This window comes from Anser anser (genome assembly GCF_964211835.1).
Source record: "Anser anser genome assembly, contig: HAP1_SCAFFOLD_76, whole genome shotgun sequence".
Classification (NCBI taxonomy): domain Eukaryota; kingdom Metazoa; phylum Chordata; class Aves; order Anseriformes; family Anatidae; genus Anser; species Anser anser.
Genome location: NW_028153992.1, coordinates 401,599 through 428,119, shown reverse-complemented (window position 1 = coordinate 428,119; position 26,521 = coordinate 401,599). Strand labels below are relative to the sequence as shown.

Sequence of the window (26,521 nt, the reverse complement as noted above, 5' to 3'; positions counted from 1 at the left end):
GCTTCGTCCGTCTCCGGCCGCGCCCCTCGCGGAGCTGCGGAACCGCGGATCAGGACTCCACACTCGCTCCGTACAAAAGTACGTCTCAATCACACGGCACACAGAGTCTCACCCGACCCCCAAGGCAATACTTCCTATTTCTTACCTTGGTCTGTGCACAGAGTTACCGGATCAATTCTCAAAGCCGGAGTGCCTGCCTTCTTCCCTTCCCCACTCCTTCACGGATCCTGCCTCTTTCATCAGTCTCGGGCCCTCTGTCAGCTCTCCGCAGAACCGCCGCCGTCGATGCACAGGACCGCTGAAATCAGCGGGGCATGCCTTCCTGCTGCTGCGGCGGTGGGGCTCCCCAGTAGGCGACTGGCTCCCGGACGAGCCCCCAAATTGTGAGAAACACTCCGTAGCCAATAACTTGGGCTCAGGCGAGGAGCTCAGCGAAGCAGGAATTTATTCGCGATCGCAGTGGCGGGCGTCCCACGAGCAGGAGCGCCCCTGCTGGTTCCAAAACCCAGTTTATATACTTTTTGATGACGGGACCCTCCCCTGTTTCCCCACTGAGGGGGTGATCCAGGCTCACAATCTGTCTGATGCTTCCCAGACAATGCATGGCCTTCAGTTGCCGGCCTGTTAAATTTCGAATTTCTTTCGACTTTTTTACTGGTTGAAGCGGTAATGGTTCTTCACTTACCTGACTTGACTCAACACCGTGATTTTCCCCGAATTGTTCTACGGAGTCTGGTTGTCTGCATTTTACAAGGTCGCCTGCTAAGCGTTCTTATCGCTGCAAGCACACCTCGATACCCCATTCCTTACCTTTAAACAACGTAACTCTGCAAAAACAACATTTTTATTCCCACGAGGGGCAGGGCAGGCCCCGCGGCGCGTGGCGGCGGGGGGCGGGGGGGCCCCGTGACGGCACCGAACGCGGGGGGGGGGCGGTATGGCCTCGGGCGGCGCGACCGGTAGCGGCGCGACCGGCAGCGGCATGGCCGGCGGTGGCAGGGCCGGTGGCGGCGGGGCGCCGGGCGGCAGCCCAGGAGCCCGATCAGGAGGAGGAGGAGCAGGAGGAGGAGGAGGAGGAGGAGGAGCGGCCGGCGGCAAGGTGAAGAGGCGGCGCCACCGTTTGGGCGCCGCGAAGCCCCCCTGTGCCAGGAGCAAGCGGGTGAGGAGCGGCCCCCCCACAGCGGGCCCTTCCCCCTCAGCCCGCCAGTTACCCCCTTACTTACCCCCTTACCTTACCCGCCCCTTTATCCCCTTAGTTACCCCCTACCCACCTCCTTACCCCCTTAGTTACCCCCTCGACCGCTTAGTTACCCCCTTAGTTACCCCCTCAACGGCTTAGTTACCCCCTTAGTTACCCCCTCAGCCCCTTCCTAACCCCCTCAGTTACCCCCTCAGCCCCTTCCTAACCCCCTCAGTTACCCCCTCAGCCCCTTACTTACCCCCTTACCCCTCTACCCAGCCCATTACCCCCCTCCTCCCCCTCCCCTTCACCCCCAGCCCGCTGCCCTCAGGACCCCCAGTGCCACCCCCAGGGCTTTCCCCGCTCCCTGCACCCCTCCTCAGCCCATCATCAATTCTCTGAACGTTACCTGCCAGGCTTTGCTTCTCGTTTGTGCTGTAGGGTACAGCAGGTTGACGGTGAAAGCGGTCCGTCAATTCGGGGTGTGAAAATCCCCGTGCTGGAGGGGGGACGCGCCGAGATCCCTCCCAGCAGCTCTTTGCTAAGAAATGTCAGGACGCCCAGAGAGATGCTCTGGAGATGCCCTCTGCACATGTTTGTTCAGCCAAAACCTCTCCGCTATTAAATGAGCAACGTAGCTGAGGGGATTGATTATCATATGCAAAACCAAGGGAGCGCTACGCATGGATAGCTGCTCATTTAGGTTTTTATCACTTGCAGAAATGCCAAGTCCCTTATACCATATATTGACAATCAATCTTGTCCATCTAAAGCTGGCCTGGAAGGGCAATGCAAACATTCCCCACGCTTACAGAGCAACCGTTGAAACCTCTGGCTTGAACAGTGCATTAATGTTGAAAGTGCCATAGCTTGCGTGTGCCGACACTGTGTAGCTAACTGATAAACCTTACACGTGGATTGAAAATAATCAGTGGAGATGGTTTTCTAACTTTTCCATTGTCTGTTATCTCTGCGTGTTTTCCAGTAGGTTTATTTAAAGAGTGTGCCAGAGCAAACACGTGCGTGGGGATATCTGGGGGATTCTGCACAGAGAATGGCTGCTGCACATCCAGCGCAGATCAAATTAACAGTAACTTATCGGGGAAGAATTTTAATGATTTGATAAATAGACAAACTGATAGGTGTTACATGTGTGCATTTATTATAGCAGTTAGCTTTGTAACCAGACGAATCGTGCAAATGTTCATAACGTAAAAGGACGAGCTTTGAGCAGATAGCTTGCTTAGAGCATTTGTCAATTAATTTCAGTTTATTTTCAATATCATGTCCACTCTGCAGAAGGTTCTGTGGCTTAATGTTAATTGTCTCTCAGTGATGCAGTTGGGGAGGCACGAAAGCGACCGATGCGATTTTGTGAGGTTATACCTCTGGTTCTGATCCCTACCCCGCTGTTTTTCTCATCCTTCCCCCTACAACTTTAGTCGATAAGTCGATTCTTAGAAATACTTAAATAGATGTGTTTTGTGTGCTTGTGATCGTAATTACAGCCCACGAAACCCTCTGTCTCTTACCATTAAGCTCTGAAGGTGCCTGGGCACTGTAGGCAGTATAGTTAGCAGCTTCAAAGTTCCTGGGAACTAGTCCTGGATCTAATTTACCTTTTTTTTTTCCCCCTGCCTGCAGGAGGGATGATTAGCAGGATGCCTAGCTCATGATTGTCAGCTTTCTGGATATTAATTTTTATTATTAATTTTTATTATTAATTATATTCATTTATATTAATTTATCTTTTATTTAACCGTAGTTCCTGGGGCTTTCGGTCAGGTGGGAATTCTCCGATCGTACCCGATGTATGCCGCAGAGTCAGTCTTCTACAAAATACAGCAACAGCTTTAGAAGGCTCTTGCAAGAGGAGGTGCTGGTGCTATAGCTATAGCTGTGTTTCTTGCAGGACATCTTCTGGGTTAGCCTGACTGTTGAGAGCAGAACTGGTTTTTGTGCGTATAGTCACTGCAATTCAGCATTACTAAAATTGAAAATATTTAGATTCACTGATTTTAATGGGTAGTATGGTCCTGACTGTCGCAGTAGATAATTGCTGAACTTCTGGTTTAGTTGGTTTTCACGGGAGGGTGCGAAGAGGAAGAGTCCTGGAACAAGTCTGTAGGTCAGGAGCTGTTCAGGCGTAGAGTTTCCTGATAGCCTTGCAGATTGACGACCTGCTGGTGAATTTTGGCAGAGGTTTCAAAACTTTGAACCTTGCCAAGGTCACTTGGAAGTGCAGAAAGTGATAGGTAGTTGTAAATCAATCTTAGGTGAATTTTAGGTTTACCAGAAGTGTAGCGATCCTATGCCAGGGATCAACCTCGTCGTCGTCTTCTGAATATTTGCTGTATAATATCTGTCTTCAAGGTCCGTGGAAGGTGGTATCGCAGCATATGCTGTTGACTGTGTTTCTGTAATTAAACAAGTGTTTTTTCTTTCAAGCAGGGAATAATTAGCAGAATGACAGAAACGGTGAAAAATATTGTACCGGCCTGGCTGCAGAAGTATTTCAATAAGCGTGAGGAGGAGTGTGTAGACAGAAATGAATCTGCAAACCAGGAGGAGACTCCGGTAAACTATCACCACGATTATTCAGATGAAGATACCATAATCGATGAGAGATTCACGCCTGAACCAGCAGGAATTAGTAGACGAGGTATGTGAAAAATCATTTGGAATTCTGGCCATCTGTATTTATTCACAGATTTCTAGTTTTGAATCTGAATTTCAAAAGGAAATTGGAATGAGGGTTTTGACAGAATGAAAAAAACCCAAAAAAAGTCAAAACAACTGTTTGTGAAACCGTCTTAGCTTTAAACTGTATACACAGTTACGAAGCATACATCTTATGCTCTTGGAAGGCATCAGTTAACTTTAGGTACTCTATTAGCCAGGTGCTAAATGCTGAAAATAAGTCATTTGCAAGTGTGCTGGGTTGCATTTTCCATCTTTTAAAAGATATGGAATGAAAATCTGTCTAATTGCCTAAGGCAATTAAAAAAATTAATTTGTTTTGCAGTCTTCGAAACAAAAGACTAGATGCTAGAATGGCAGAGGAAAATTCCGTCTCGTGTCCCGACTTTGTTTGTTTTGTTTTGTTTTTTTTTTGTTTTGGGCTTTGATCAATTTAGTAAAGTTCCTCGTTAACTTGATGGTGAACTGGGGAACTTGTGCACGGATGTGGTTTATGAGATTATTATCCTTAAAATATTCAATAACTTTAAGGTCTACGCGGGGGGAGGGGGTGTCTTTGAAAAGGTATTTGGACCGTTGGCAACGAGGTTTGCAACTCCTTTACCTCATGAAAGATTAATTTGTCTTATATCCAGTGCCTCTCACTGTTCCTGTAGTCCTGTTGTATAAATTTGCATCTATTCTTATTTGAGTTTCTCTTAAATTAGCTGTTTTGGGGAAGTCAGCTTTTAATAAGTGAAGAAGTTTTGTCTGAGCGTGCGTAGGTAACCATAGATAATGTGGAAAGTCAGTTGCTTCTGTTGTTGGCAGAATCAAAAAATAAGGAGGAAATATCTTTGCCTCCAATCTCATCTAATTGTAAACAAGGAGATTGATGGCTTTCTGTGTAGCTGTAGCTTGGGAATGAGTTTGGAGAAAAGAATAGAGAAGGTCTTCGTGACTGAGGAACACATGTTGGCTTTCCTATGTAACTGCGTGAAAGGAGCTTTCAGTAAGAACAGCTGCACTGCAAGCTTGCTAACTCCAGGAGATCAGGAGCAGGTGGACACCCTGGAACCTTTTGCAGCTTATGTTGCTGTCCGTGGGTGTCGAATACTATGCTTAAGAATAAGATTTTTTTTAGCAAGATAGACTTCAAGGCCACCTATTCCAGGCCACTGGCATTGTTTGCAGACCCTTTGCTTCAAGAGGGAAAAATGCTCATCTGGTTACTTGGGTCAACATCCTTGTCCCTTGGGTCAAAATCCCAATAGTTAATGGGTAGGAGATGATGTTTTGCCTCTAACGTGAGCTGATATGGAAGAACTTGGGAAAAAAGTACTGCAAACGTTCATTTTCATGTTGTGTATTCAGATTAATGTAACCTTTGTTCCAATATTATGGAAGCTGCAGTGTTATCTGTAATTTACCGTGTAATCTCAAATTTTGTAAAGCTTATTGCAAGCTGTACATGGGAGAAGGAGTATATATGTTTGATTTAGTGAACGGCCAAGTCAGCGTTAGAGCATTTGAGCACGGGGTCAGAATGTGGTGTTGTAAATCCTCATAGTTAACTACTTCTGGATGCAACATTAATACTGTGTATCGCAAGCAGTGTTGTTGTTGTAGCCAGACAGTTAGATGCAACCGTATCTGGGTGAGGAAGAAGTTAAATTTGGCTTCTCTCTTTTTGCGCTTAGAACTTGGCAATAGCATGGCTGTCGATAGGAAACAGGTTTTGGCTTCTGTGAGCTTGTCTATAGCAAAGCTAATTATCTCCCTGTTCTTGTCTAGAACCATCCACAAGTAGATCAGCACTGAACTTCCCAGTTGTGTTAACAAGGCCCTCTCTTCATCGGAGCCGTCTGAATTATACCATGCTGGATTCTCCTGTCCCACCTTGTCAGCCCTCGACATCTTCTGTATTTGGCATTGGCAGTCCTAGGCTGTCCTTCGTAAAAGAAATAGAAGATTCTACCTCTCAACAAGACGATGATAACATCTCAACAACCAGTGATTCCTCCTCTAGAGCATCTGATGAAGGTGATTTTTGTGTTCTCTGTTTAATTGACTTTTTTTTTAATGTGAAGTACCTTGCGTTCTTTAATATTCCACATCACCTTAGTAAATAAAATAGGTGAATGTCAACTTTGGATGCGAGAATTAAATTGAATTTTTAGTGTTTTAGAAGTATATAATCCTATCACCTTTTTAATAGAAGCGTGCTTTGGAATACGTTTATGATACCCTGATATTAGAAAGAGTCAATGCTGAAATATACACGTTCAGCTAGGTTATATGTAAATTTTGAACTGGGACGGTAGGAAATCAGGCTGACTTGCCGTAGCTTGACAACTAGGCTGATTGTCTAGAAGGAAGAGTGACTCAGAATATCTAACAGACAGCTGGTTAAATGTGAATAAGTGCAGGTGACAAATAGGAACACGAGATGTTTTCCTGTGTTTCAGCAAGAGAAGATAAAGAAACTACTCTGACATAAGCTATAGGCTGTTTTTTGACCTTTCTTGGTAGAAGGCTTCAGCTGTCAATACTTTCATGTCTTTTGCCAAATTCATTGAGGAAAGCACACCATTTTAAAATAAAAAATAAGCATCGTGTCGATGTAGGTTGGTACGTAGGTCTTCTCGCTGAAAGGGCGAACAGCAGGTTTGCAGCTTTTTCTAGTCCCCCATATAGACAGGGACTGACGTGTGCTCAGCAGGTTTTGCAGAGAACTTTTGTACAGCTGAGAGTAGAGTTGCTGGGCTTTAGCAATATAACCTGAGTGCACTAGAACTTTCTGGTGTGTCTTCGTAAAACATACATGGGCAGAAGATCGTTAACTCTTAGAGCAGCCTTTGGGGAATCTTCCAGGTTTAAAACCTGTGCGATTATGATCTGTGCTGGCCTCCAGCCTTTTACCAACACAGAAAAAAGCTTTGTCCGTACAAATGCACTGATGTTTATGCGGTCCTCTTTTATCTTAGCCTGAAGGAAAAAAAAATCTGCATTGGAAGCACAGTATTAACTTGGTAAGATTGGTGAAAACTACTTGCAGCTCTGTGAACAGTTTTCAAGTTTGTAGGTGATACTTGGTTTTCAGTCTGTACGTGAAGTTGATCTATTTAAAGAAGCTGAAGTCATGCTTATTTTTCTGTATTGAAGAACTTGAATTAGTGTGATCTTTATTGTTAAAGTTCTGTACGTACGAGAGGCATTTACATCTAGCATACGTCATTTTGGCAGATGTTGCAGTTTTAAAAAATACTTCATCGTCACTGCTCTGGCCCACAGAAGCTGAAAGAACTCATTCCCTCTCGCAGCATTCTGCAGCTAGCTCTAAGAAACCTGCATTCAGTTTATTTGTTTTTGGAGGACTGTGTCCTGTAAGTACTGCACAGTATTTCTTTTAATCAGTTTGAATGTGTACCTGTTTTTCTATCCACTTCTCATACTGTGTTTCCGTAGGTACGTGGAAGCACGTCTGTTTTTAAGCAAAACCAGCTTGGGTTTTCTCCATTTTACCCCGGAAAGACGGCCTATGCCGGTGGTGCAGCTGTAAGATCAAGGCAGCCAAAGACGGAACCTTATCAGGTATGAGAAAAGTAGTGTAGTGGGAAATAGTGATGGAAATAAAAAAAGCAGCACTGCCAAAGGAGCTTTGAGCAGGGAGCTGAATATGTGGTAACAGTTGCTCTTCTGCCCTCTTGGTCTACAAAAATAGACGTCTGAGATTGATTTCTGTTTAAATTCTTTAATGACAGTTTTTACCACAGGTAATACTTGTCAGAAAGAACAAGAATGACAGTTTGGGCTAGTTGTTGGTAGTTGGGGTTTCCTCTGTTGTTAGGTCTTTCAAAAAATTCCATTTAAGTGCCATTGTCTGCCTCTGACTACATTACGTTAAAATAACTTGATGCAAAAAAGCCAATGACAGCATAACTTTGAAAACTTGTGTTTATGGTAGCAAAAGCTACAGTAGTCAAACCTGGCTAATATTTATCTGTGGATCTTCTTTTCCAAGCATGCCTACATTCATGCTATGGATATGTTGTATAAACCTGCAGTCTTTGAAAATATCTAAAATCAACTTTGCTGATCCTTTGTTCTTCTGGTACACAGAGGCATGCAGGACTAAATGCAGTCCCAAGATAAGCAGTAACATGCTTTCTGTTTTGAACGATTCATATAGTTCTTGGAGAGAGTTATTTGCCCCCAAGAGTTCTTGGAAATAGCAAATAAAAACTGCTGACAACTCTGATTAGCTAGAGCTGAATCGAAAAGGAAAGTCAAATCAGGTTTGGTAGGAATGTATTTAAATGAAAGTGACTTTTATCGATAAATCAAAAGGAACTTGAAGAAAATGAAAACGCGGGTTTGCTGGCTCTGTTCTGACAGTCCATTTGTGCAACGGAAAAAGGGCAGTACAAGTACCTCACTTACGGGAAACCTTGAAACCTTGTGGTGCAAAGCTGGGAACCCTCTTTGGTCGGCTATTTTTGTTTTTTACAATCTTACTGCATTATGGTAAAAAGAGGAACCAAAATACTAGGCTTTTAAAGGAGAGAGTAGCTTGCTTCTTGCTGCTTGCTGTGAATGACAGCAAGGTACTAGAGAGTCCAGCGAAGGGCCACCAAGAAGATCAAGGGACTGGGAGCACCTCTCCTCTGAGGAGAGGCAGGGACTGCTGGGCCTGTTTAGCATGGAGGAGAGGAGGTTTGGGGGGATCTTATTGGTGTATATAAATACCTGAATGGATGGTGCAAAGAGCATAGAGAGCCATTGTGTTTTCAGCGGTGCCCAGTGCCAGGTCAAGAGGCAACAGGCACAAACTGAAACGTGAGGCTCTGTCTGAGCATCAGGAAATGCTTTTGCACTGTGCGGGTGATGGAGCCCTGGCACGGGTTGCCCGGAGAGGCTGTGGAGTCTCCCTCTTTGGAGGTCTTCAAGAGCTGACTTGACATGGTCCTGGGCAGCCTGCTCGGGGTGGCCCTGCTTGAGCGGGGGGGTAGACCAGGCGATCTCTAGAGGTCACTTCCAACCTTAACCATTCTGTGGTTCTGTGAGTCTCACTTGTGTTTTTACATGCTGCGTGGTCTGCTTCCTGTCTTCACATCGTGTGATAAGCACAGTGTGGTTATATGAGGGGTTTAACCTGGGAAGAAAAAAAGTCACACCAAAGGAAGTTTTCGACTGATATTTGAAGTTGGGTGGTGCAAATAAACAGTTTACTTTTTCAGTGTAATGTTTAGATCTGTTACAGTTTAAATCAGATCTTTATCTTTTAAGACAAAGATTTGCAGCCAACTTTAATCTTGGGGGAAGGGAGGAAGCAAGAGAGAAGTAAAACTAGTTCCTGGTTATGATTGTATACACTGATTTTAAGATGGTACACTTAGACCATCGTGAAACTCTGAGGTCTGTGTTGTTACTGAAAATGCTTTCTGTACCACAAGCCTTTTCTTGAGTTCTGTTTCCCTGATTACTGCTTCGGAGGCCTTAGCAGTCCTAGCATCATCCGTCTTGACCTTTTACAAGTACGGAGTTCTTTTATTGCTCGTGCAACAAGCACGTGCAAGATGCACTGAGGCCCAAGGTAAACTTCATTAAACTCCGAATGTATTCTCTTCTTTATGGCTTAAACTCCCAGTGACTGCATTTTTCTCTGTCATCAGAATATATTGATTGTATCATCAGTGTAGCCTTGGGACGTAAAATACATGCCTCTTTAGCTCAGAATTGACCATTGTAACACTTAAAATGCTAATTTTTCAGGCACAAAAGAGAGCGAAAGCTGGACAAGAAACTGTGTGGTCCCACGCTACCTTAAGTACCTCAGCACGGCGCATCTTGGAGGCAATGGAGAAGCTGTCAAGCCCTTTGTTGGTAAATAGCACTTCTTTTAATCTGTTTTTGCTTCATGTGTTTATAAAACTTAGTAAATGTGCCATCAAAGCATAAAGATAAAATTATTCTTCCTTACGTTGTGGCCGGTTTAATTTATTGCGCTGTTTTTTCAACAGGATGCTAAAAGAATGGCATCTGTTTTGCTCCTGTGTTGTGTAAGTTGACCATGAACCCCCACATTTTTGTTGCAGGGAACCCTCTCTCTCAGGAGAAAAAAATTGCCCTCTAATAGTTATGCTTTGTTTTTTCCTCAGCCTCCGGACATAGATAAACTGGATATTACTGACTTCCAGTCCAAACGAAGAAAGGTAAGAACCAATAATGTCTTAAGCTGAGGTAGATAACTTTTTCAATGCTTTATCACTATTAGAAAAATTTTCTCAAACCTCAGTGACAACATAGACATCAAATCAAGTTAATATTGGCATGTATCCACAGTAGATGATGGGCTGTGAAGATTACTCAGGTTAAGAATTATGTTATCTTTGTAAGTTGAGAGCAACAACTCTAGAACACACCAAGTCGTTTTATCTTGTCCCCCAACTTGGGGTGAAGCTGCATATTAAAATTCCTCTTGAGGCAAGTTTGCTCTTGAAGAAATGATCACAAATAGAAAAATACTGATTGAGTGGTCATATAGACTTTGTACAGACTTCCGTGTTCATTCGGGCACAGAAAACTAGTTTTTGTGCTTTTTATCACCATTCAAAGTAAAGAGGAGGAAAATTGTTAATTTCCGACGCTATAAATCTTACGCTCCTAAATTCCTATTTGGAGGTAGCACAGAACTGGTGAGAATGCTGTGGTAAAGCATGATTTCCTTTCATTTTCTTTAAAAAATGAAAACTAGTCATCTTTTTTTGATGACTTTAGTTAGGGGTATCATTAAATTGCAAAACTGTACCAGGCACAATAGCTCTTGGTGTATTAAATGCCTAACTGGGGGAATTAATATTTTTCATTTTTACCTTTAAAACCAGCGATGAACCATCGTTGGAGTCTGATAAATTTTCCATAAAATTAAATGGGCATCTCTTTCTGCGAAAACATCTGTGTTTCCAGTATCAGTCTGAGTGTACAAATGACCACTTGTTAAGTGTATGGGCTTCTTAGGCTGGAAATCAAAGTGGACAGTAATACTGGTTGCTTATTGCTTTTAACTCTTTCAATCTCTGTATTGTTTAGCCAGCACAATCTCCATTTGGTAAAGTTCTAAAATGAATGTAGCAGCAACTGCTTAGTTTTTAGGGGGGTAGAGGTTTTTTTTTTTCTTTTTCTTTTCCGACGCTATAAATCTTACGCTCCTAAATTCCTATTTGGAGGTAGCACAGAACTGGTGATAATGCTGTGGTAAAGCATGATTTCCTTTCATTTTCTTTAAAAAATGAAAACTAGTCATCTTTTTTTGATGACTTTAGTTAGGGGTATCCTTGGGCTTATTAAATTACAAAACCCTTAGATGACCACTTGAAGATCAGGTGACTGAAGGAAATAACAAGATGTGCAAACTTTTCATCTTCTGTTCTAATGAGCAAAGGGACAGTGTCTCAAGAAGTTTCTGTGCTAATTCCTTGATTGGATGGATGTATAATTAAGTTTACAATCACTTCAGAGTTTACAAACATCTCAGATTTCCTGGACCATCTTTTCACCATCTGCCAAATTACAAGGGCATGGAGAAGTGAAGTATATCATAAATATTATCCAAATAACTAAAACCAAATCTGGTGTGAATTCTCAGTTATATTATAGCAATACACCTGTGATAAGGCATTAAGAAAGATCTGCCAGATTTGCAACAGAGAGCCTGAAATTGTCAGCCACTAAATGAATGTTGCACGCAGCTGTCAGTGGGTGAAAGGAGATAGATTGTCTATTCATAATACTAGAATTCATAATGGTGGCGGGAGAAGGGTAGCCCGTGATGAGAAGCAATTATTTGCTGAGGAGACGATCGTGTGTTTTCCTGCTAAAGTGAACATGCGGTTGACGGAACACTTGTGCACTCAGGCTAAACTTCTGCAGTGGGTAGCAGTGATGTGGTATTTTTCTTATTTCAAGGAGCTGTACCAGGCAGAATAGCTCTTGGTGTATTGAATGCCTAACTGGGGGAATTAATATTTTTCTTTTTTACCTTTAAAACCAGCAATGAACCGTCGTTCACTCGAAGTAGATTTGTGAACTTACATAAAACATGTCTTATTCAAGGTTTCAAACTGAATGTAATATTTTTTAGAAAGATGTATTTTTATATACTTTAGAGAGAGTGTGAATTCTATTACTAAGAGCTGGGAGATACTGTGAAATTAAAGCTGCAGCGTAAACAAAAATTTCCTGTTGGTATTGATTTGAACAATAGCATGCTTCCTAAGACTGTATTTTCTGATCCTTAAGACCGCAGGCGGAGCCATCGGTAAATCTTGTAGCCTTTAGGGTTTGTTTTCTGTCTGACAGTTCAGTTAAGTCAGTTTTGCAGAACACGCAGTGGTCTGTGTTAAAAATTAACTCTGGTCTGTGAAAATGCTTTGAAAAGGGAAGTCAAACCCACTACGTGAAGTGCATCTAATGCACATGTAAAGCATTGGATCATATTTTAATGAATGAGATTATTGTAAGACTGACAAGTTGGTTTTTTTGAGTGTGTTCTATTGTTTGTGTAACTTTGAAGGGGGAAAATGTAGGGAATGTGAAGCCCAGAAGCCTGTATAATTAGTTGCTTAACACTTCAAATGTTAAATTAATGAATTAAGCTACTGAAAAAAAAAAATCACAGTGTGGGCAGAGGAAAAGATAGGAGCATATTCTAGGAACATGGGTTATTTTAATTATGGTAGCATGAATTATTTTGTCTATGAAGCTAACTGCCAAATTTTGAAATGGAATTCAGTCAGACTTTGGCTACTTATATATAGCTTTATGGATTTCGTTACTGGTTTTCTGGTGATTTCCCTCTACAAGTTGAACGGTCTTCAGAATTTTCAAATCGTATTCACTGAGTGCCAAGACCGATGGGGGGAGGTTTATAGTTCTGTAATTTGTTTTCATCAATAAATATTGGAATTAATTTGGGTGGACGTAAGGATAAATTGATTGCTGTTTCCCTTTCAAAGCTGGAATCCCAGAATGCATTCCAGCCTCCACCTGTTAAGAGACTTGTGACACCAACGGTAAACCGTCAACCGATGCGTTATACGCGGTATTCTGAACCATCACCGACTTCAACTACTCAGTCCAGCAAAATTTGCCAGAGAGGAGACACAAAGTACCAAGTGAGTACATTTTTGAGTCCTTATGTGCCTGTTTTTTTTTCCAGTCTTGGAATGTTTCTCAAACCAATTGTTATCCTATCTTTGCAAAAAGTACTGATAGTATGTTTGAGGCGAGCTTTAAGGCAGTGGGAACCATTGTGAAATAGATTGAGCTTTTATGGATTTAATTCTGTTTTTGGAACACTCAGTGTCTTGTGGTTGTTTTCACGATGTCATGATGTGCTATTGAGTCATCCTGTTCTCAGTGAAAGAATATTAAAAGACAGAAATGTTTTCCTTTTATATTCTCATGTACACAAAGCTGTCACTGATGAAACATGCTCGTGTTCTGTGTAAACTATTCCAGGTGAGCTATGTGCTCCAAGTGAGAGTTCTGACAATGTGCTGAGTTATCGGTTTTGATTGCTTTGGAGTAGATGGAGTCTAATAAATTTTCCATAAAATTAAATGGGCATCTCTTTCTGCGAAAACATCTGTGTTTCCAGTATCAGTCTGAGTGTACAAATGACCACGTGTTAAGTGTATGGGCTTCTTAGGCTGGAAATCAAAGTGGACAGTAATACTGGTTGCTTATTGCTTTTAACTCTTTCAATCTCTGTATTGTTTAGCCAGCACAATCTCCATTTGGTAAAGTTCTAAAATGAATGTAGCAGCAACTGCTTAGTTTTTAGGGGGGTAGAGGTTTTTTTTTTCCTTGTTTGTTCATAAATGACAGAAAACAGAAAAGTATGTCCCTTTTACGGGGTTGGTAAACACAAGTTTTGATGAAAACTCTCCCCCCCACACACACAATTTTTGTCATTTTGTTTAAAATAATTACTTTCTTTGTTAGAGGATTTGACAAATTTGATTTAGTGTTCTATCAGTTTGTCCTCAATGCTGAGTGAAGCAGTGTGCTTACTTTAGCCCCAAAATTTAACTGAACTGTACCCACAATGCTGAATTAGGGAACAACGTTAAGTAGGTGAGGTGTATTCAGTGCTATAAAATTAAAAATAAATAAATAAAATAAAAACCACAACAAACCACATGAAGTGGTTGTTGGTACTTTGTGTATTCTGTACATATTCAGCTAAGTCTTGAACTAAACTTAACTTGCAGGGGATGAGAGAGAAGACTTTGCCTGCAGAACAGCGAGCAGAACCATCTGAAAGGTATGACATCTATTAATTTAAAACTTACTTGAAGGAAGAAAGACATCTCCTTTTTCAGTACAGTCTGCACCTGAAAGGTGGTGACAGTTCTCAGTAAAAGGAATGGGAAATCCAATGAAAATTTTGTATTTTGAGGGAGCTGCAAAGTCTGGATTGTGTTTGAAGATCAATATAACTTTGAGAAAATTGTTGTTTTTATGAACGGAAGGAAGATGAGCAAGAATAAAAGTACTGATACACCACTTTTTATCCCAAGTTTATCTTCTGAGTAGGATACGAAGATGGGAAATGAGGCACGTTTTCTGTATCCACAGAAAGGATCTTTGCTATTGGAGGCCTAATTTTTTCCTTCTACAGGAAATATGGCTCATTTTGTAGTTTAACTAAATCTGTAGCGTTACAAATTTTGCTTTGACAGATATTTCATGGTTTATAACTCAGTTTACTTATAACAAAATAATTTGTCCCTCCTAATGTTCCCTAGGGGAAAAGCTATTAGTTTTAGCTATTTAATTGCTTGCAGTTTGAAAGCTCTGTCCTAATGGGATGATTCTTTCTGAAGTATTCTTTAGAAGGTGAAGTAGGGGAAGTGAGTTACAGTTCAGGAGGATGTTTATTGATGTGTTTTTTTCTTTATTTTTTAAGCAAAAACATGGAGGAAGATTTATGATTTATTATTCTTTTTTTTAATACTCCTTTCATGATGAAGTTAATTGTCTGCTTTGAGTTCACATGAAGACCATGTGTTCTTTAGAATCATTTGAGGCCAAATGCTAACTCATCTCTAAAATAAAAAAAATCCAGCAGAATTAATTGAATTTCTTCTTGAGGAGACTGCTTTGTGTTATACTGCTTTCTTGGTTTAGGTCAAATGAGTTATCCTCCAGATAATATTGATGGCTCTTCCTTCTGGGCAAATGGTGTTTTGGGTAATAATGCTTGAGTTAAGGGACTTTGCACTCGGTTTTTAGGGGGTCGCTCTTTTCAAAGAACAGTAGCAGGGAATTTTGTTGACTCTATGCTCATCTGCCAAGCAATTCTTATGTGACCATGGGCATTCTTTGGCTTGCAGAAAGAACTCAACACTTTGTTTTGGCATCTAAAAGTTGGACTTCACAACAACCACCTTTTTAGGGGTGGAAGCGACTGGCTTTAAGGTTCTGGTACAGGTGCAATCAGGTGCTGGGTTGTAATTATGTTTTTTTCAAACTGTTCTAAATTGTCTCTGTTAGAACTCCTTTCTACTTCTCCATTTAGGAAGGAGATAGAGCAAACTCATACTGCTTTTGATTTCGTTCACAAAGTTTATTGCAGTGCCCTACCTTTTGTTTGTAGAGTAGGTAGTGGTGGTAGTGTTTTTTGTGATGCTGGTCTCTGTTGGGTGCCATGTTCTGGAGCAGGAGCACCACACTGATCTGCTGGCAAGAGTCCCTTTGGACAGTTGAGTTGGAATACTCAGTAAATCTCTGGCCCACCAATGCTATATATCTATGTGTGTGTGTGTGTGTGTATATATTTTAAACCTGAGTCCAATTGTAGATTAGACTTGCTTGAAGGCTGACAATTGTCTTTGCCCCCTTGAAGCTCACAGGTGTTAACAGAAAGAGGAATATGGGCTGTTATGGGCAAGCGATAGTTGTCTGAATGAAGATCTATTTTGATGTAAGACTTTTTTCAGAATTCTAATGGATTGACAGTTTGGATTAGAGAAAAGTCTGAGCATATGCCTTAGGGATCTGTCTTCCTCTATGCAGTTACAGTGCTAAGCAGGCTGTTGTCAAGTATTTGACAAGTTTAGACCAGTTCTCCTCCTCAGTATTGTGGGAGTTTGACCTGGTGTCTTCCAGTGCGATCTAATGCACTTCTGTACTGACTGACTGATTGGCTGCAAGATAAGCTTTGATGTCACGGTTTTTCCAGGCATACTTCATTTTCTTGCCATAGTACTTTTGTTAGAGTTATTCCCTATTCCACTTCTGGTTTGGGTTATTTTTTCCCCATTTGCTCTTGGATTAGGATATCTTTCTGGTTTTGAGCTAGGCTTTTTTAAGTACCAGAAAAACGCCTTTGTATGCCTTATAAAAGGGATCTGTATTCATGTCTGAAAAGACTTCTGGAATGTTGGCATACCCAAACACCTCTGCTGTTCCTGCTGATGGCCACATGAAAGCCAGAGCTGCTTCTGAAGCTTAGGCCATATTACCTTGCCACACAAGTCTAAGGCGTCCCTATTCTATCAGAGCTGTTGGCAGTGTTTCCCATGTGTATGTGTGCATATGTGCACTCTTTCTGTATTTTTGTGAGCTGTTCTTTTATATCCCTGCAAAAGATACACGTGCATCGCAGAATCAGAGAACCAGTCCTATTTAAAGGAAGCACTGGAAAATAACAATCTAAATCAGCTCTTCTATTTCAGGTCTTCTGGCTTAGTCATTGTTCCCGTGTGAACGGTGCACTTATGTATGTCCTTTTCATTGCTGCTGTTAATAAAGTTTTTCCTATTTAGAACATCAAGTATTTACCAGCGTTTAGCAACTTGTGAGACAGCTTTAGTTTTTTTCTGATCAGCAGGTTTCAATTCTAGGACTAATAACAGCTCTAATATCTTGAAAAAAAAATTTGGCTGGTAATTTTTTTTTCTCTTGTTTCCCCCAACTTCTGTACTGTCGTGTGCTAGCAATGTGACCAGCTACAAATTCAGTACTGCTGCGTCCAATGGTCTGTCTTCAGGAGTGAGTAGCGGAGGCGGCAAAATGAGAAGGGAAAGAGGAATACACTATTTATCAAGAGCTGTACAAGAACAGGTAAGTGACTCTTAAATTAATTGCTGTCACTGAGCTTACTGAAGTAACTAGCTAAGTGTGTCAGTTTTATTGCATCATAGTAAATTATAACAATACCGCTTTATTTTTGCATTGTTTTTGTTTTCTTGTGGGTTTCAGAGCAGGCTCCAATTGATTTCCTGTCTTTGAATACCTGAACTTTGCTTATGTAATTTTGAAATTTTTAATTCTCTTACCTTGGAGATTCTTCAAACTATAACATTTCTCGTTAGCAATTGAATGAATGAGTCCTAAGAAGAGAAGTAATGTTTTGGTGAAGGTTTGTATAGTTTTTCTACAGGAATGATACTTGAAACGAGTGCCAAGTATAAAAAGAAAAAAAAAAGCTTAATTTTTGGTTTCATATTTAAGTCATACAGAAAGATACAGGCCAAGAGTGTGAAAAAGAGTAGTAGAAGAGAGCATTCTGCATGTCTGCTAACGATGACTCAGTTTTTGATACTCACCAAACTCATTGTGAGAGAGTTTTTTTCTCATTTTAATAGGAAAAATCTATTCCATAAAACTATGACCATGAATATTCAGATTATTTTTTCTTTTATTGGATGTTATATAAGCTGCCTGTAAGTTAATTTAAGTATTTACGTTAACATTAAGTATTTAATTAATATTAAGTTAATATTAAGTATTTAAGTTAATTTAAGTTTCAAATCATTAAATGGGACTTCTGGATGATGCAATATAAAGAAATCGTAAACACTGTTGTTTATTCCTGTAACGCAAATAAAATAATGGTCCAAATATCAAAAGTTCCATAAACTTTTCAAATCAAAACTGTGAAACAGATGTAAGCTACAGGATGCACTGAATATCAGTAGTACCAACTTACATCCCTGCCTAGTCATTTCTAAGTAGATCATGATAGTACTGTACAAATTTTGGTCAGATTTTCTATGCCATTTAAAACATAACTCATCCAATCTTAGTAATCAAATAAAGTAAGTGGCAGGGATGAAAATTGAAGTTGTTAAGAGGCTGTTTTCTGATTTTTATATTTGCATCCTGATACATGGTATAGACTGTATTTACCAGAACACAATCTTCAGTGCTGCTAGTCTGACTTTCTTTGGTGCTTTTTGTGTTTAGTTTGGTTGTTGAACCTACCTGCTTCTTTAAACATTACCTTTTTCCACGTTCACTGCTGTAGTGACTTTAGAAACTTTGGCAGCTATCCCGCCTAATTTTGCAAGAGGAACACTTTCTCACTTGTCTTGAGAGTGTACTCTTAATTGAAGCCATGCGAGGGTAGTTAGAAAGGATGATGCTTCTCCAGAGCTTTGATGACTAAAGTATAGAAAAGAAAGAAAAAAAATGTGATCTGTGCGTCTCTGTTCTGCACAGGTTTTGAGTTAACTTTCAGTGTTCTTGCTGTACAGTTGTTGAATAGAGTATAATGTGGAAGCAGGCCTGCCATAAATTAAAATGACGTGGTAGACAGAGGTGGGGAGATCGGGATTTCTTCTGGAAACTTGCTTTCTCTTAATTTGTATGGATTTTTGTTCTATTTAATTTTGTTAATAAATTGGGTGGGATGGGGTGAGAAAGTAGTATGTCTTGTATAAGAAAAATTAAAATTTGCAACTTTAGGAAGTGGAGGAACCAGTGCTACCGAACATACCCCTACCCATCAGTGCTGCATCGCTGCCTCAGTTCAATTCTAGTTTCATTGGTAGTAGCGCTGTCTCAGCGTCACCGAGCGCTGTTTCAACAGCAGCAATGAGCACGGCAACTCCAGCAGCTGCGACGGGCATGGCAAATCCATCAGAGGTGGAGGGCATGACAGATCCATCAGAGGTGGAGGGCATGAAAGATCCATCAGAGGTGGAGGACTTGACAGATCTATCAGAGGAGGAGGTGGAGGACATGATTTATACAACGGCGACGTCAGGCATAACGTGTTCAACAGTGCCCTCAGGCTTGACATGTCCAATAATGGCAGCGGGCATGCCATACCTGCTGATGACAAAGGACATATCAAGGTCAACAGCGGCAACGACAAGCGTGGCAAATTCAACGGAGGCGGCAGGCATGGCAGATGCAGCAGCGATGGCGGCGGGCAAGGTAAATCTTTATGCTATAAATAATGTTTACAATGAGTATACTGCTTTATTGCGAGTTGACTTTTTCTGTGGTGCTCATGAAACTAACAAATATTAGTTTCTATGCAGCTGAATGAATTGGGGTTGTATGCCAGTTTGGGGAAAAAGGCATAAATGTTTTGATTCTGCTTCTCTCAGTCTTAGAGCCTGCCAACTCCCATTTAACGTGATTGTATAACTGCTTCAAATGCTGTGGAAGTCTGCGGGGGAAGGGGGGTGTGGACTTTATGCCAAGTTATTTATAGTGGTTTTGGCAGGGGTAGAGTTAATTTTCTTCGTAGTAGATGATGCTGTGTTGCAGATTTGTGAGCAAAACAGTGTTGGTAAGGCACTGGTGTTTTAGCTGTTGCTGAGCAGTGCTTACACAGTGACAAGTCCTTTTCTGTTTCTCACGCTGCCCTGCCAGCGAGGAGGTCGGGGATGCACAAGAGGCTGGGAGGGCACTCAGCCAGGACAGCGGAGCCCAGAGGACCGAAGGGATATTCCACACCATTTAGCATCGTGCTCAGCAATAAATGCTGGGGGAAAGAAGGGGAAGGAGTGGGGAGTATGTACAGGGTTATGGCATTTGTCTTTCCAGGTAGCCATTACATGCGATGAGTCATTAATGCTACCTCAAATTTAACAACTTTACTTCTTTACTTCCGGTTCTTTTCCCTGTTCCATTTGGAGGGAGTGAGCGAGTGGCTGTGTGGTGCTTAGTTGCCTGCAATGGTTAAACCACAACTTTATTTAAGTTATTAAATTAGAGGTAACGTGGTCATATAAGCCTCACATAGAATGAGCCTAGGGTGCAATAATTGGCATATTATTGCAATAAAATAAACATTAATCTGTTCCAGAGTACTTGAAATATTTTTTGTACGGTTTGAAGTAGACAGCTGCTTTAACATGTTGAGGTGTTTGCTGAAGTTCTTGGAGTATCATTGGGCTGAGTTTGCCGTTCTTCAGCTTCCTGGCTTGCTTTTCCGTGCATTTAGACCTAAGTAGCATCTCCAGCTTTTCCTCTCAGTTTCTGGAATTTGGTTTTGAAGATATTGTCCTATACCCACTTGGAAACTTCCCTGTGTTTTATTATTACTTTTATCTGCAAAATAACTCAAACATCAGGTTTTTCGACGTCACTGCGGGACTTCTGTTGGGTAGTGAATTCAGGTAGTTGTTGCTCTTAAATATAAACCTTTAATTCTTTTGAAAATACAGATACAACCAACAAGTACTGTTAGCAGTCCTGAGTTTGCGTTTTCATCTCCAGTTGTGAAATCTACTGAGGCAGAAGTGCTACCTACGTCTTCTGTAAGTAAAATAATAAAGGAGCTTGACTTTTTTTCTTAGGCATTTAGTAGGCTGTTGCAGAACACTAAAGCAGAATCTGCCTTGATGGAGAAAAGTATGTAGGCTTCTGGCTTATAATTTGTCATTCAGCATGCGTGCTACAAATGTGAAGAGCAGCTTTCAGATTTGGTTTTGTGTGTGCATTCGATTGAAGTTCCTGTGGCTTGAGAATCTGAAAAACCTCTCTTGTTCATAGCAGATTGGGTTTACATTTAGTGTTCCCGTTGTAAAATCGGCAGAACTTTCTGGACCCAGTGGTACTCCAGTGACGCCCTTTCTTACCCTAGGTAACTGAAACTTTAGCACTTCAGATCTGAAGTGCTGATTTTCCTTTTTTTCTTTATTAAATCTTCAATCTGTCCTGTCTGCGCATGCTAGCAATTCCAGGCAGTGTTGGACTTCTGCAGTATTTTTCCAGTGACAGATCTGCTTTTATATTTTTTTTTTGTTTTGTTGCTTTTTGTTTTGCTTGTAATCATAAAGCATTGCAAAGTAAGTAGAATTTGTGAAGATTCTTATGTGAGAAGCATGAAAGCTGGAAATTCTTGTTTCTAACAAAAGTGAGTATAATCTGCTCTAACTAGGTCACATTGTGAAAGCTGGTTTTGTTTTCTTTTGTTTCAAAAGACACCACCACCTCAACCAACATCAACACACAGAAAGAGGAGGTCAAAGATTTTGCTGGTGGTCCCTTCACCACTGCCCACGTCTTAAAGGAAGGAAGCGTCTTAGACGTTCTAAAAAATCCTGGTGAGATAATGAACTCCTTTTAAAAAGATGCTGCAAAAAATACGCTAGCATTTTTTATTAAAAAAAAACCAACACACGACTTATGGTTAATAGAGTATCTGCTATAAATATGAATGTAGGAGAGCATTACATTAAGCGCTGCGTTTGTTAGGGTGCATCTGCCCCCTTCTATTCTAAGTGGTGTTTGTTGCTGGAAGTAAAACTGCAAGATGAAAAGCAGATGGGTTGCATCTCCTTTACGTGTTAGGATGTAATTGTAAATGAGGTACTAAGAGAATTAGCCAGATAATCGGTGTTTCATTTTAAGTAAATACAATTTGTGGAATTGAAAAGGAAATGTTTGTAAAACTCAACACTCCTGTCCCACCTTCAGCCCAGGTGAAGAAAGAATAGGAAAGAGCTTCAGTTCCAAATACATGGCGAAAGCTGCGAATCTTTGGGCCTTAGCTTACAATGGCTCCTGTGGATTAAAATTTAAACTGCAAACAGAAGTGGAGTGTTTTACGTTAAAAACCCTTTTCTGAATTTTGTTTTTAAGCAATTGCAATTGTTTTCAACAGTTTCATAAAGTGTGTCTGTGGAAAAGATATCTTTTAAGAAAAAGGGCTTTATTGAATTTGATCTTTTCCCAAAAGTCTTCTTCTAACTTACATACTTGTTAAGAAGGCAGCACATTTCTCTACTGGAAGGAGCTAAGTGAGAGAAAATACATTGTGCATTTTGTTTAAGGAAAGACCTCTGAGTGAAGTGACATTCACTTTCTTTATCGGTTTAAAAGAAGCAGAATCTAAATCCACATTGTTCAAAGACTTCATTTTTGACTAAAAAAAACCCAACAAACAAACCACAAAACAACTATGTTCAAGGTAGATTTACAAGCAACTTGAGCTGCTGTTTAAGATGCATTTCCTTTAGTCTTTCTGTATTAGTAGCTTGTCTTTCCTGTTAAAATTGCCACCTTTTAAATAAGGAGTTGTCCTGTGTCCGATGCATTTTGAAAAAGATTATAGAAAATTAGACAGTTGTTCAATTGTCTTGAGTTTTTATTATTTAATTAATATTCAGCATCTGTGGGAAAATACCGTACGGATTGCTGCTCCGAGTACAAACTTCTGTACAGTTACTGGAGTAGATTTGAGTCATCTGCTACGGAAGGAGGAGCTTTAGAAATTTGATTCGATTGGGCATCGCGTCTTAATCAAATTGTATTATTTCCATTCCACGTTGGACTGTCAGATTTCAGTCAGCTACTGTCTGTTTGTACTTGTATTGACCAGTGAAAATGTTGATTTAAAGCTTGCTTGGAAACAAAGAGTTAAATGAAGCTTTAACGAAATGTTCTGTTGTGACCCAGTGCAGCAGATGAAATTTCATCCGTTTAGATAAGATTTCTGGGGACTTCCTGTTGCGCTCGGTCTGAATGTCTAGTTGTAACCATTGGCACCTGAGTTGAAATTTTTGCCCTCTAGTAAAGTCACTTAGTTACATGTAGTGAGGTGCTGCGCTAACAGGAAGACTTTTTTTTCTTGCTTCCTAGACTTTGGATTGTTGAAAACACGCTCTTCTACGTCTGCACAACCTACAACAAGCACAGTGGTTTATACTAGGCCTGCAATAACAACTTTTTCTGCAGGTAAAGAGACTTCTAAACAAGCATCGCACTGGCAATCTGATACATGTGACCCTTTTCTGCAAAACAAAGACATAAAGGACAAATGTGTAACTTGTCAAGCTACTAAAGCCTCAACAGTTGAGAGTATGAAACAGACAGTAAGTTCAAGTCAATGCGACACCTCAAAGCCAGCAGCGCCCCCAGCAGGGATGCTGGGCTTTGGAGACAAATTCAAAACAGTACCTGGAACGTGGGATTGTGATACATGTCTTGTCCAAAACAAACCGGAAGCTACAAAATGTATAGCATGTGAGACACCAAAACCTGGAACGGGAGTAATGCCTGCTCTGACATGACCAGTGGTCACAGACAGCTCGGTGACAGTGACATCCTCCTCGAGCAGCACTGACACAACAGCCACTCTGGGCTTTGGAGACAAATTTAAGAAGGCGAAAGGCTCTTGGGACTGTGGAATATGCCTTGTACCAAATAAGACGGAAGATAACAAATGTGTAGCCTGTCAGTCTGAGAAACCAGGTATGGTCCTTTTTTTCCTGTTGTTTCCATCCTAGCCTCTGTGAATCTTGTACAGAATAAAAGTACGTTGCATATATGGAATATTTTAAGCAACACGATTCCCAGGTACGGTTGATGGATTAGCGGCTGTCTGCAGGATTGGTTTACAGGCACTTCAGAGGTCTCAGCCCAGGTTCCAGCCTGTCGCATAAATTGAACTGATTGTGAAATGTATTAGTACGGAGCTGGATCAATGCAGATACCCCCGGCTTTGCAGCTGGTGAGGGAAGATGGCTGAAGTGGGTGACTTAATTTAAAAACAACATAGTGATTTTTCACTGGCGAAAATGAGAACTCCATAGAAAGAGTTAAAAATGACTGCGTTTTTCTCTTTCAAAAAATAAGTAAAAAAAATTACAGAATGTGTCCAAAATGCCTCTACTCACCGTTTGTATGTAATTGAGGGGAGATGTGAAGCCAGATTTCAAGACAGTGTAGTCTTAACTAGTCTTAAGCTAAAGCAGAGAGATGCCTATGAAGGTCAGTGGTAGGCTTCAAGAAAGCGAGTGACCCGCTGGATAACTTCTTCAGGGCAGTACTGGGTTGTTTCCCATTGTGTGTGACCGTAATTGATTTTGAGCGTGGTTGTATTGTTTTTAAAATACGATTCTAATTCTAACTTTGACTCTAAATGTCATTTAACATGCCATTACATCGAAAAACACCTGTGCAAATATATCGTGGAAGAAACAAATTAAGGTGGACTAGACCGGGCTTTTGTAATCATCCTGTGCGGTAAGACTGAAATTTCATGAGGTAAGATAATGGATTTCAGACAGAGTTGATTCTCTTGGACTTCCAACCTCTGAGCGGTCAGTCGGCATCTTTGTCTGAGGCTCTTGCCATTGCAAGGAGGAATTTTGGAAATGAGGGGTTTACTGTGACCATGGTGCAGTGAATTGCACGGTTACGTTGCACTTGTCAGGAGGAAGAGCGATGCAAGTAATACTAGGATAAAAGTTTTCTGCGTGTGCCGTGGAAGGGAAGAGCCATTCTTGTCTTTCCGGTTTTGAATTTGAAGCGTTATCTTCTGCTTCTCTCTTAAAAGGCACCTTTTTTTTAAAAGGCACCTGTCAGGCCTCTTTATGGAGGTTACACTGTCGTCAACAGCAGCAGAAGCTTGTGTGCTGAACAGAGTTGTGTGTTGTTTGGAAGCTTTGAGTTCCACTCTGGTTTTTTTGTTTGTTTCTTTGTTTCTTTGTGGGTTTTTTGGTGGCTTTTATTTTCTTCAGGGGCGGGGGGGGGGGAGTTGCGGAGTAGTTTTGAACATTTCTGTGGGATTTGACAAATCAAATTTAAAAGTTAATGTTCATTTTATAGTTCATGTTCAAACAGGATGGTTAACTGTCTTGTTTGTCTCACAGAGGGTCCAACACCTGTGACCAGTAGCAGTGCATCTGCATTTTCTGCTCCTTCTGGAGAATTTCTGGATTTAGACAAATTCAAGAAGCCTGAAGGAAGCTGGGATTGGGAGACCTGCTTGGTTCAAAACAAAGCAGAGGCCACGAAGTGTGTAGCCTGTGAAAGTGCAAAGCCAAGCACCAAAGCAGAGCTCAGAGGTAATACTTAATGATTAAAACGAGGATGCATATTCTGTGATTTATTTTTTGGTTTGCTCTGATTTTTTTTATTTTCTTACCTGTTAAGCACAATTATTTTTTCCTTTGAGGTGTGGCAAAATTATTCGTTTTTCCTGTAGGAATATTGCCTAGATAACTTCTGTTTCCACACTTTTCCCCAAGAATAAGTTTATCCTTTTTAGAGAAAAGCTTTCATTAATGACGTGCTTGTTCTTTACATGCCCTACACGTTGTTCATTTGGAGTTCAGACTAAAAACATGATCTTTCAAAGAAGTTCGTATACTTTTTAAAGCCAGGTGGTGGGCAGAAAACACAGTTGTGAAAAGTTTTATGTAGAGAGGAAGCATGGGGTTTTCTTGTTTGTTTTACTGTTTGGTTGGTTGTTTGTTAAACAGTTTTGACTGGAAAGATCAGGACTAGAATGTAGTTCAAACCTTCACGTACTGCAGATACACCGTGGGTTACGGACTTGACATTCACTTATTTCTGCAGGTTTTGGTACTGCGACTGCGTCCACAAAATGCTGCCTTGCCATCATTTACATTCGGTGTTCACTCAGAGTGTTCAGGTGCAGAGTCTGCAGCTGCCTCACAGTTTATTTTGGGAAGGACAGAAGAGAAGCAGGATTCTGTCACTACTGCTGCTCCGTTAGTGTTTGGAAAGAAAGCTGACACTGAAGAGTCAAAGACACAGCCTAGCTTTTCAGTTGGGAAGTCCGAGCGTACAAAAGAAGAGAGCACAGCAAAACCTATGTTCAACTTCAGTTTCGTTAAACCATCAGAGAAGGAACCTGAGCAAGCAAAGCCAGCTTTTTCATTTGGGGTCCAAACCAGTACTTCAGGTAAACAGAGTATCTTTTGTCTTCACTTGTGCGCTTATGTCCATCAAGTAAGACCTCTGAAACCATACTAGAAAAAATCTGCGGGATTTGATATGTTCATGTACTAGAGCTTTAGAAAAAGTTTAATTCCTATATGCAGCATGTCTTCTGTCCTGGTTATTGATACGTACGCAATTAGTAGCAATCCCTTTTTTGATCTCAACACTAGGTTTAGACAAAAAATTGCGACACCTTAAGGAACCTGTCCTGCATCTCATACAAGCACAGAAGTTGCAGTGTCTCAATGCTAGCAGTACAGTTGGTGGTAAAATCTTTAGTAGGGTGAAATAGAGGCCTCACACTTTTCAGAGAAAAAAAGAGATTATTCCCACATACTTGCAACTATGCTGCAGAGTGTACTGCTGTTACTCTAGTGCTACAAAGGTCCAAAAATCACTGAACAGTTATTAGCCAGTTTTGTATTCCTTTAATTTGTTGAAAGACTGCAGTAGAGGATTGAAGTTTTTATTGAGGATCACTGTGTGGAAAAATTCTGATTGTTAAATGTCATTTGTATGACTTAAGAACCGCGTTTTGGAGTACAGAATTCAGTATTAATTCCAGAAGGGGTAAGGGGAAGGACATTAGCTAGTAATCCCGAACAAAAGCAGTGTATAGAGCTATACTGATTTTAATCGCAGTATTCTTACAGTTGG

The 26,521-nt window shown here is 40.8% G+C and overlaps 1 pseudogene across 1 annotated transcript; it reads left to right on the top strand.

Moving 5' to 3' along the window:
- The first annotated feature begins 982 nt into the window (after positions 1-982).
- Positions 983-24,974, top strand: LOC310891003 (nuclear pore complex protein Nup153-like; annotated as a pseudogene). Its single transcript has 10 exons — positions 983-1,159; positions 3,629-3,842; positions 5,654-5,902; positions 7,106-7,245; positions 7,328-7,453; positions 9,635-9,745; positions 9,883-9,921; positions 10,021-10,035; positions 22,741-23,365; positions 24,769-24,974. The product of its transcript is annotated as a nuclear pore complex protein Nup153-like (transcript).
- Positions 24,975-26,521: the final 1,547 nt, after the last annotated feature.